The sequence below is a fragment of the Sardina pilchardus genome, chromosome 21 (assembly GCF_963854185.1).
Source record: "Sardina pilchardus chromosome 21, fSarPil1.1, whole genome shotgun sequence".
NCBI lineage: Eukaryota > Metazoa > Chordata > Actinopteri > Clupeiformes > Clupeidae > Sardina > Sardina pilchardus.
This window is the reverse complement of record NC_085014.1, coordinates 28,111,521-28,123,661: the sequence shown is the minus strand read 5'-3', so window position 1 is coordinate 28,123,661 and position 12,141 is coordinate 28,111,521.

Genomic DNA, 12,141 nt, shown 5'->3' with positions numbered 1-12,141 from the left:
AGGGTGGGGGCGTTTGAGGACCTCCAGATTTCTGCTCTCTACATTCAGTAGCTTTTGTTAACCAACAATAGGGATTTTCCCTGATCCACTGGAAACTGAGGTAACGTCTTTTTATAGCAATAAACAATATTTTGTTTGTCACCTGGATCAGGTGTACACATGTTCAAGAGGTTGTTGCCATTTAATTTCTCATCTTAAACTAAATATACTGTATGTGAGCCACATGTATATAATAATTTTTGTATAATAAAAGAGGCATTATTCCTTTGATAGTGTCAGTGTCTCCAATTTATTTCCAATTAATTTCATATTAACAATTGAGTTCTGCAATAATTTCATATTAACAATTGAGTTCTGCAAATAAAAATCAACTGTAGCACTCATTTGAAATGCTAATAATAGCTGTGTTGACTTATGTTCTGGCACCAATAGTGGCAGCCTCTAAAATAGATTTATTGGTTTATTTATTATTTTCACTTTTATACAACATTCTCTCAATGATACCTTTGTGCTGTTCACTCTTGCACTATCCCTAAGGACACTATTACCAAAACATCTCTCTGTACCAATTCCACTTGTACATAGCCTACTGCATCATAGTGAACTGGAGAGCTAGTGGATATACAGTGTAGACTATCATCTCATAATTGTATCTAGTCAGGGTGATCAGGTCATATTTGTTTGAAATAGCAGCTGTCATAAGTCATAATGGATGGAAGGTACTGAAACATTAGGTAGGGCTTTTAAGGATTTTGCAATACAGTGGCATGCCAACGTTTGGACACCCCTGTTCAAAATGTCTGTTTAAACCAGTGAAAGATTTCCTGAAGACTCTCCAAAAGCTGACTATGATGCCTTTAGTACTCTAAGCAAGATTACATTTTAATTTTAATATTTTATCGAACATGGAACAAGTGGTAGCAGTCTGCATGTTCAGTTCATAACTGTCCTTTTGATTAGTATCACAGCTTCTTCACACTGCTCTAACACTGAGAGAGTTTGACCCATTCCGCCTGCCAAAAGCTTTTGTGATTGATTCTTGGATCGTCTTGCACGCACTGTTTCTTCTTTTGATTACATTTAGAAGGCCAAACCATTTGTTTTCACCTCGTGAAGTGTGATGCTAAACAAACTTCTGTATCCTGTTTAAATGACTCTTCTCAGAATTGACTGGTATTTCATTTATAGAATTCTTCTCTCCACTAGTGGAATGTTCCCCATACCTCTGCACTACAGGAGAAGCCTCAAGCATGGACTGTGCTTATTGGAGAGGTGTTCATATCATGACATTCTGCATCTGTTTTTCTTCAAGCATGCGTCTTTGCCATTGTGGCCAAAATAATCTATTTTAAATGAACCAGTCCACAGGACTCGATAATGCATCAAGTCGGTGGATTGACGCTGGATTTTGTGATGAAATATCTTGATCTAATCTTGATCTGCTAGAATGATAAAAAAAAAAAAAAAGCATGTGTGACCTTTAGCTGTATTCCCTTCAGAGCGTTGACCAGGGGTGGATAAACTTTTCCATGAGAGTATCCCGCCAGTGAGCCTGAGCCTGAGATAACCTGATGTGAACTCTGACAGTCCACAAAGATGCCAAGACATACTGGAGTGTCTGAGAAAGTAGTGGGTGACACTCTGGGGTGGGTGTGGTGCCTAAAACCAGTGAGAAAGCAATCGGAGGAAGCTGGAGAATGGAGGAAAAACACAAGGAAGTGCTCTGTCTGGAGCTGTATTGTTTCATCTGAACTCTCGTTATTTCAGTGCAGGAAATATAGCAACGCGAATGTTCCATGGTCCTCTGGGAAATTTAGGACATTTGATGCCCAATGTACAATCAATCCAACTTTAAAACGGACGTTAGTGTTCAGGGGGAATTCTGTGTCTAAAATAAGGCTGCAACTTTAGAGTGCCTCCTTCCTTACCCTCACCAAGCCAAGAAAATGTGGACCCACCTTTCTGACATCACCAGATTACAAGCAGATAAATCACAATCATGCAGTTGTCCAGTCATTAATATCTGAAATATTATATTTAGTCATTGCACCATTAGAGTAGATTACAAGCTGCAGCCTAAATAATATACACATGGTTCACCACCACTATAAAATGCTTTCTACTGTTACAATTCATTGCTACACAAAATGTATTATAATTTATTTGTGTACTGTATCTATGTGTTCTGTATGTATTGTGTGTCCATCTGCTTTTCTAGGTCTTATACAACACAAGGTTTTGTAGGTAAGTTATTTTTCTCTTTTTCTTCCTGGTTTCCATTCCTGTATTAGTACTGGCTATTAGCCCAACATGCCTTTGAAATCACATTATTTGTGCTTGATGAGATGTAGGAGTTCATAGGCGCTGTAGGGATGTGGCGTTGAGGAGGACCAGCCTGTGATTTTTCTGGCTCTGACTTCATTTGGCCAGTAGATGTCCCTCTTGTTCCAGAGTTGATGGGAACTCACTGCTACATCTACCAAACCTGTTGCAGTCATTTACTTTGTGGAAAAATAATACTGTGTTGACTATGTTCACATAGTCGTTCTTTGCTGAAAGGGTCTCTAGTTTAAACAATACTGCTTACATATCACCCGGTACATGCAGTGAATAGGCATTTGTCATTGATCAGCAGGGGAAACAAATAACCTCCCATTAATGAGAATAATATCAAGGCCTCTCCGATGATCAGATATTCTATTGAATTTGATTCTATTTGAAATGGCCACTATTGAGACATCTCTTCCTTACCCGTTGTCTTATGGATGTGAATGTTAGAACAGATTGTGCCGACATATTGCACACACTGCACTATAGTACAAATTGCTAGTAGTGTTTTTATCCTTGTCCTCTTTTTGATTTGTACATTTGTCCTGTGGCCTCAGTGTTTTATGTGACATGTGAAAAGCTAACTTCAGAGAACAATTCAGCTTGAAATAACAGTCCATTTAAACTCAATAGCATACCTTCTTTTTACCCTGAATATGTGCACAATAAAGCCATTTTGTGAACTGACCTTCGGCATTGTGTGAATAAAATGAAGAAAGTTTTCCACTGTAAATGTAAATTTATATAATACAAAATATCTTTCTCTCTGTAATACAGGCCATGTGACAATGGATGTCTATGGAGGCAGCACCTGATATGTTCAGTATGAAATATGGCACCATAGTGAACTGGAGTATGTTTGTCTGTGGTATCCAACTGTTTATACTATCCAACTGTAAATTTAGATGGATATAGACATTGCATACATTACCTGTTTTGGTCACTTTAAACAGTACATCTGTATTCTTCACTCTATACAAAGAATAGCAGTGTTGATGTTGCTAATATTATACACAAAGGTTTGAATCATTTTATACAATACAGTCTTCCGTCATCATTTTGAAGGTACAGTATACTTTCCCCAATAGTTACTATTCATCTATTTCAGCCAAGAGTATTGTGGCATGTGAATGTATGTGTTTATAATGTCCCAATTTGTCCATTGAATAAACATACACATACAATGTTTTATTACAAGCACACACAGGTTTCTCAAATATTTTTTACGCCATAAGCACATTTCAGGTTATTTATTTATGGTTTCAGATGAAGCCAGACCTCCGTAATGCAATGCATGGAGATTTGGTTGCATATCAGCTGGCTCAGAGCAAAGGCACTTCGGATTTTGCATAAACCGCATGAGTTGCAAATGGCCAAGATGATTTGGTTGAGGTAAGAAGTCATCATTTGTAGATAAGGAAATCAACTGCATTGCATATGGGAGGTCACTCATTGGGGGCAGCACACTCTGATGCTGTCTGGTAATCAGTGCTGACCCACAGATAGTGTTGGAAGTCTCGTCTGCAGCAGGTTCAGGATCTAAACATAGCACCATGTGGAGTGATTTCCTGCGCATGTCCTGACTGACAAAAGCCGCTGTGTGTGTCGAGGCCCTCTGTGTCCTATATTTGCCTAAATGTCGGTTGACTCTGCTAATTTAGCCCTTTCTGCAGCTGTTTGTCATATTCTGCATATTGTCATATTAAATGGCGGCTTTCAAGGACGCGTGGATTAGGCTCTAATCTGAGTGCGAGGAAGCCGAGTGGAGGAGTGACATAAAAGAGGAGAGAAGTTCATTATCCCCCTGAAAAGGAATCCATTGGCTTTCATGGTCGCCATGGAAACGGGCCCTTTCTCTGGCCATCAGACCAATGATAAGGTACTTCAGCACGACTCACACATTCACGGCCCGGGAGAAAAGGGAAATATTGCTTTCCGATTGCTAATAGATGTTAGTTGTTGATTGGCATGAAGACTCAGAGGGTTGTTGCTGCCTAAATGTTTTACCTGCTCCTGCTCCTGCTCCACCTCCGCTCAGACAGACAGAGAGAGAAATAAAGAGAAATAAAGAGAGAGAGATTGAATGACTTACCAAGACACAGAAGACACAGGCGCGCACACATACACACACACACACACACACACACACACACATACCCCCCAAATCACACCACACACACACGTTTTCTTTTTTAATCTATTCTATGAAAAGCGAAGGAACTTAACATTTCACTGCATTTTTTACTTTAGTAATCATATGCATGTGACAAATAAACCTCCTTGTATCCTCATGCCAATAAAGCACTTTGAATCTGAGAGAGAGAGAGAGAGAGAGGCAACAAAAGAAGTGAGAGGACATGTGGACACATTGTAGTTATGTTTATGCTGCACTGACAGCATTTTGTTTTTAAGTGAGAACACATTTGATGTCATTTGAAGGGAAATTTCTGTTCAGAATAAACATTTCAGAATCATCTTGAGGTTTAACCCCATTATAGCCGTCTAAAGTATTGACACACAGTCTATTGTGAAGGTCGGTTCATGGTGATGAAAGCCTTGAACCGTCATGGTGGCCCTCTGTGACCTCTGCCTAACAATGGCATGCGGGCTCCTGGAGCAACAGCAAGGTCAGGCCAGGCACGAGGCCGGGCAGGCCGTGGGCGCCGGGCGCCGGGCGACGCTGAACCTGGGAGGCAGGTGGCGCGGGGTGGCGCGGGGTGGCAGCGCGAGGAGGATTACCACAGCGAGAGGCGTCTGGGGCCGCGCACCGCCAGCAAATTGTTTTAACCCCTGGCAGCTCCGCGGCGCAAGCCCCCGCGCTTATCACAGTCCCCGCAGCCTCTCATTAATATTCCAGACATATGGCAGCGCTTTCTGTATCATTGTCTAATAATGGGAGGGATAATCGCTCATTCAATTATCAGACCGTCAACACCACCACTGCCACCTCCGCCACCACCACCACCCACCCAGCCAGCAGCAGCAGCAGCAGCCCAGCCTCACTTCTCCGCCAGAGCAGCGACGGAACAGTGAGAAGGTGAGAGCGATAGGGGGGATTACACCATATTAGCAACTTTAATAAGCCATGCAAACAGGGGCCGCGGGGTTAGAGCACAGCGGGGAGGGGGCGCATTGGGATGGTGGAGCTCATATGGATTCCAGGCAGCGTGCTGCAGATCACAGCGCTATGTTGATGCTCAGCTCCACGGATGTTTGCATGGCTGTTGCCACAGGCCTCAGTGCCTTATTCAGTGTGTGTCCCCTGTGTGTGCTCACCAGGACTGGGGTGACGTGAGCCTATTAGCGGCCGCTCACTCAAGGTTGACCTGTGGCCGGAGGACACTGCCATTAGCCCGGTCGTGGACTCTGTGTGTGAATGGCTCGCAGGAACAGGGCCTTTCATGGTCAGCTTGACCCTGACCTTTCGTGGGCCAAAGGGCGCAAGCGAGATCAAGAGGCTCTTTGACCAGCACTGATCCTGGCCTTGTGGCCCAACTGCCCCGCACTGTCCCCTGCGCTCTCTCTCCGCAGGGTGGACCACGGCTCACAGGGGCTGGAGCCGGACTGGAAGTGCTTGGGGTCAGCGATAGTGTATACGGACACTGGAGTAGCCACACGCCTTTAGCCACCCACATATGCACAGCAGGTAGACTGCCAGGGGGATTGTGTTGAGTTAATGGGAAAACTTTCTGCACATACAGGGGGAGTTCGGGAGTGATTTGTTTGTGTGTGTGTGTGTGTGTGTGTGTGTGTGTGTGTGTGTGGGGTGGGGGTTGGAGAGAAAGAGGAATGGTTGCCGGGTGGTGAGTTGTGTGTGTGTGGTGGTGGTGGTGGGGAGGGGGGGGGGGGGGGGGTTGCTGAGGTTGCTCAGGAAAGATAGTAGGTGAAATGGTAACAAAATCATACAAAATCCCAGCGCTTGATAAATTTCTGCATCTTGAAAAAAAAAAAAAAACAGGAGCCCAGGAGTGTGGGCGGAGGAGCGGGAGCCTTTTGTCAGGGCCCCATTTTCTCTCTGGGAAGCCGGGCGCTCGCAGGGTCAGCGAAGTTAGGGAAGTAATTAAAGCGCAGTGATTCACCGCCTAGCGCTGAGAAGAGAAAGCAAGCTGTCATTCTGAGCGGGAAAAAATAAATTACAATTTTAATAATGGAGTGCAGGCTGGGTGGCGGGGACAGTGTGTGTGTGTGTGTGTGTGTGTGTGTATGTGTGTGTGTGTGTGTGGTGAGGGGGTGCTGAGGGGTGCATGGATGTCTGGAGGCTTGCTGTTGGGAAAGGAGAGGGTGGTGGGGGATGTGTGTGTGTGTGTGTGTGTGTGTGAGTGAGAGAGAGAGATTGAGAGAGAGAGAGAAGGAGAGAGAGTGTGTATGTGTGTGTGTGTGTGTGTGTGTGTGTGTGTATGTATGTGTGTGTGTGTATAGAGGGGGGTTGAGTCCAAGGGTTGCTGGCTGCCTACTTATCAATAGTTGCATTTTTTTAATGAAACCACATTGGTGGTACATTGCAGAAGCACAAGTGGCCTTAAAAAAGGAGCCCCTCTCTGGAACATTAACATACTGATTTCATGCGCGTGGCAAAGGGCCTGTGCCAATATCAGAGAGGACTCAGCAGTCCTATTGTCTGCCGAGACTCTGCTCCCCTCTGATATGAAAATTCAATTATATTATAACTAGATCGCAGCGTGCGTTTTGACAGTCGACGGGAGCGTCTTGCCTGCTGCATCAGTGCGACGGGACCAGAGGCTTCTGATAGCGCGAGTGCTGCTTTTCAACCATTGACATGTTTTTTTGGGGGGGACAAGATTACCTAAATGTGTCGCATTTAAGGAGGAGAAAGTTAATCTAATGCATTGCCATTATCTGGCGCAGGTAATTCCAACACCACCTCTCAAACAGTGTGTTTGCACTCAGCCGAGCACCTCCAGCTCACACACGTACACACCACACACACACGTACACACACACACACACACACACACACCTACACACACACCTACACACACACACACACACACACACACACACACACACACAAGCTCGTTTACCCACTCTCATATTTTGACTTTGCAAATCAGATTCACTGTTGTCCATCTCAGACCCCCAACACAATATATGTTTATTTATGTCTTTAGCTGTTGCTATGTTGCAGTGAGTGAGAAATAAGTTTCAACGGCGTACACTTATTTTCCCAAGACATGCACTTTCTGAATGTCAATTCCAGCCAGGAAGGCAATATAACTACGCTTTTCAAAATATGCCCACAGTATTCAAATAGATTTGATTAGACATACTTTCCCCCTGTATATTTAGCCTTTTCTTTTTCAGCAGACTGTCATTTTTGAAGGTCAGTTCTTTGTATTAAAATTTGCATGATAAATGTTTCAGAAGTAGCAAGATATTACATTTACAATCATACTATTTATTAGAAAAATCCTGCACTAAATAAATTGGTTTAATTTATTTTGTCAGCATAGAAATGCTATCACTAACCTACAGCACAAATTGTTTCTTTAGTTTTTTGTCCATTATTGAAAGCCAATCGACCAACTCTGATCCTTTCAGTAAAGCAAGGTGCAAGGTGTAAAGCAAATATTTTGGTGCTTACCTTGAGCAAAAGATTCTTAGCAAGTCAGGAATAAAAGAACTGTGGAGGAAAAACACAAACAGCTCTGAAGAAAAGAAATAACCTGGGCCAGTGAGCTCAAGGTGAATGTGAAGTTTGAGTCAGAAAACACTGTATCAACAAATACCAATAAGAAGCAACAACAAGCCAGCCATCGCCAGGAAATGATGGAGACGCAAGGTCATGTTCTGAAGACACTATAAAGCATAGACATGGAGGAGAAAGCTCAGCACACGGCACGGCACAGCAGTGTGTGTGACAAACCGGCACAGAGCAAAAAATGCCACTAATGCCATCTTAAAGACGTAGAGTTTGTGGTGGCATACGTTAGGAGACATGGAATGCAATGAGGACAGTCTCGAACAACTACAGACCCACAATGCAGCTTCAAGGAGAGTTTTGTCCCGAGACGTTGAGGAGCAGGAGAGGTCAAAGTGGAACACTGCCGTTAGCATGGAGGAGGCCCTACAGTACGTGACACACACATTGGAGCCCATTCAGCTCTGTGTGGATAGGGATGGCAGCCGAGGCATTGCGCTGATTTGCCACTCGCTCTCATGGGCTGATGGAAGAGAAGTGTCTTTCACCGCGGCCATGACTGGCAGAGGGAGACAGGCAGCGTGCAGTCTGGGCTCAAGGTCAGCGCGCCCGTAATGGCACTTGAGGAGTCTTCAGCTCATGCTCCTCTGAGCCACACAGACCGCTTCTCGTCCTCATTTGATCTGCTGTCAGCAGCCTGTGCAGTGCCGTGTGTGTGGTACTGCCTAAAAGATGTGGTGCAACACAAGTCGCCATTAAATAAGGGATTAAATAAAAAATAAAAAAAACGTTTTTGTTTGAATGACCTGTTTGTTTTTGTTTCGGTTTAAGAAAAGCATAAAATGCGGACGCACTGTGATCTGAAGGAGAAGCCCGATGGGAGAGGAGAGCATCAGGAGAGAAGGGGAGATGTGAGGTTGGCAGGTGAATCAAGTGCATGAAATAGGAGCCTGCAATTAGCTCAGTAACCTGAATAAACATTTAGCCCTTTCCCCAGTCCACCCCTAACACCCATTTGCACTCATTCACTATACAATCCATTTCATTTGCACAGCTCCCATTTGACTCTTGCTGTGCACTTTACCATAGCTTAGCGTAATGTGTTAGCATCTAAAATGCATTAAGCTCATTTCCCGTGCCCCCAAGCACCACTCTGATAGCCGTACTTCTCTCAATTTGTCTTGGAGTGACTCAGGAGAATGAAGCTGAGGTGCTCTTTGTATCTAAACGCCTTATCTTCATCTTAATGCTCTGATCCCATGCTGGCTGTGGGTTTCCCTAATCCAGCGATTGGGAATTGTAGTTTTTGCCCACCAGCTGATTTTCTTTTTCCTCGCCCAGAGGTGGTCTGGTCACTCCAGCTCCTGTATGAGCTTATCATTAATGACAGCAGCATGGCGGCAGATTACGGAGCATTTACATGTTGGCCTCAGGCCGCCCAATGGGAGTAGCAACACCATGGCATAGTGCTGCGGCATAGTGAGAGATGTAAACACAGATGTGGCAGAGATGTAAAGGCCAGTGTGCAAGCGTGTGTGTGTGTGTGTGTAAGAGAGAGAGAGAGAAAGAAAGACAGAACGGTGCACAAGAGGGGCATGGCCTAGGAAACACCCCCCCACTTGAGGCAGCCACCCCAGGACAGGGGGAACACATACCTGGCTCCTGTCATTAGGACAAGCTGAAGTACACGCTCCCCCAAAAGCAGAGAAAGGAAGGAGCCCTTAATTAGTGCTCTCTGCAGGGCCAGAGCCCTTAGCTCTTAATTAGCCCAGCCAACTCCATTCATATAGCAGACTGGGAGAGTGGAGGTGGGGCAGGGCGGGGGTAGTGGAGGGGTGGTGCTGCTGCTGCTGGTTGTTGTGTCTTTTCACAATATGCTTTGCGTTGTCTCCCCTGTTCCCCTGGCGAACGTCCAGAGAGAAAAGGTGGCCTTTGTGCTGGCGCTTATTTGGAGCTTTGTTTGCCAGTGTGCATGCGGGCCGCTTTCTGAGCGCGCTCACTGATGCCCAGGGGCTCCGGGGACTTTGAAATTGTAGCGCGAGGTCAATGGAATGAGACAGTTGCCGTTTTGAACATCCATTGGGCCAATTAGCACCGAGCGACCTGATGTCTCTTTCATCTCCCATCTGGGTCAGGTGAACTGTGTGCAGTGCTTATGGCTCCGCTATTCATGGCTTACTTCCTCAACATTTATTTGGATAATTACTTGATGGCAGACTAAAAATATGCAGTGGATTTGTTCTCTGATTGTCTATGTGAATCCTGATCCTATACTTAAATGATATCTGACGGTTTTGTTTATTTGGTTAGTATGTGGTGAATTTATGGTCCATGTGAGTCCTAACTTCTAAACATGCTTTCCCCCCCCAACTGTATTATTACTCATGTGAAAATATCACCATGATTTGCCATGACGTGCCATAACATTCCATTGCTCGCCACAAAGACGATATTGGTTAAGAATCTGTACTTGAACTACCCTCTGTGTGAAAACTCGTTTTGGCTGGCGTTTTGGCTCACCTGCCGTACCTGTGCAGGAAGGTCATGGGATTAAACCTCTTTCATGTGGCCACACAAAAGGTGCAGCCAAACCCCAGTCTGCTCTGGCCATGGGATTGTGGGTGAAAGGTACTGGACGTGGTCTGGACGCAGGAGGAAGCGAAGCCCCCCCCCCCACTCCTCCCCTCTCTCTCTCTCTCAGACCCTGAGGCCTGACCACGCCGCACCGCGCCTCGCCACGGTGGTACCTTTTACTTCCCGAAACCTGAGAGCCAGAGAGCTGTCATTTGCCAATTTGGCCTGAATGGGGCGGCTGGTGGATTAAATGTCGTTTTCCCACCAGGTTGCGCCATCCAGCGCTGCAAGGGGCGGCAGAGGAGGGCCGGGTGAGGGGGGGGGGCTCAGGAGCCGTGGGGGCTGGGTGTAATGCTAGAGCTAAATTAGCACTTTGATGGCACTTAATAGTTCATGATGGGCCTCTCTGACGTGGACTTTCCGGGAAAACCACGGCTATCCTCCTCTCTCTCTTTCTCTCCCTCTCTCTCTCACTCTCCCTCCCTCTCTCTCTCTCTCTCTCTCTCTCTCTCTCTCTCTCTCCCTCCGTCTCTGTTTCTCAGATCCCCTCTTCCCTCTGTGGCTGAGGCCCAGCGTTGACACACCTGTACAGTGCCACTGGCCAGGCTGTCATTTCCTGCTGATCAATATAATTACACATCCAGACGCCCTCCTCCCCAAGCTCATATGGACACCCCACCCACCCCACCCCACCATCCCCGGCCTGCTAATCCAGCTCTCAGCTCGGCTCCCAGGGTTTGGATGTCACGGAGCCCAGCAGCCCCCACCGCGCTCCCTCCCCCAGTAGAGGTGCATGGGACTGGGAACACAGCGCCGTAACACAACACCTCACCTCACCTCACGCTGGTGAACCATGCTACTCCTCACTGGGCTAACACACATGTCTCCTGCTGCAGCGGATCCTTCTCTGCGCTCTGGACAATATCAGAGTGAGCACGAGGCGCACTATAAAACACTTGTCAAGTGTGCAGATCCCTCCTAGGGACACTCTGCTAGTTTACATTTATATTGCCTATATGGCACTGGTGGTGTGTACGGTGAGTATGTCTGTTTGCTGAAAAGACAGTCTGGTAGGTACTAGTCAATTTCAATACCTGTCATCATTTGGGATGAAGCTCTCCATTCCATCTGCTTTGCTTCCTGATACGACTCATCCCACTCTCTCTCTCTCTCTCTCTCTCCCTCTCTCTCCTTCCATCTCTCTCTCTCTCTCTCACCCCCAGACAGATAACCCAGCACTGCACCGCACGTCTACAGTGGGCGAGCTGCAGGGTGCCGGAGTCTTTCCCAGTCCCTGCCCATAGACACGCCAACACGCCATATTTCCGGCAGCTGGGGAGCGCAGGCTCCGCTTAATGTCTTCATTAATTGAAGGCTGTCATGCTGACAGAGACGGACACAGGACACCACTCGCTGTCAGGCCCCATCAGGCCCCTCATCAGGACAACAATTAAAGCCTCAAATGGATGAGTCCCATACGAGACCCTTACCCACTGTTAGGAGGGGGCTCTCTCACTGCACACTAAAGGCTGGTCATATCACAGCACACTAAAGGCATATCACAGCATACTAAAGGCTCA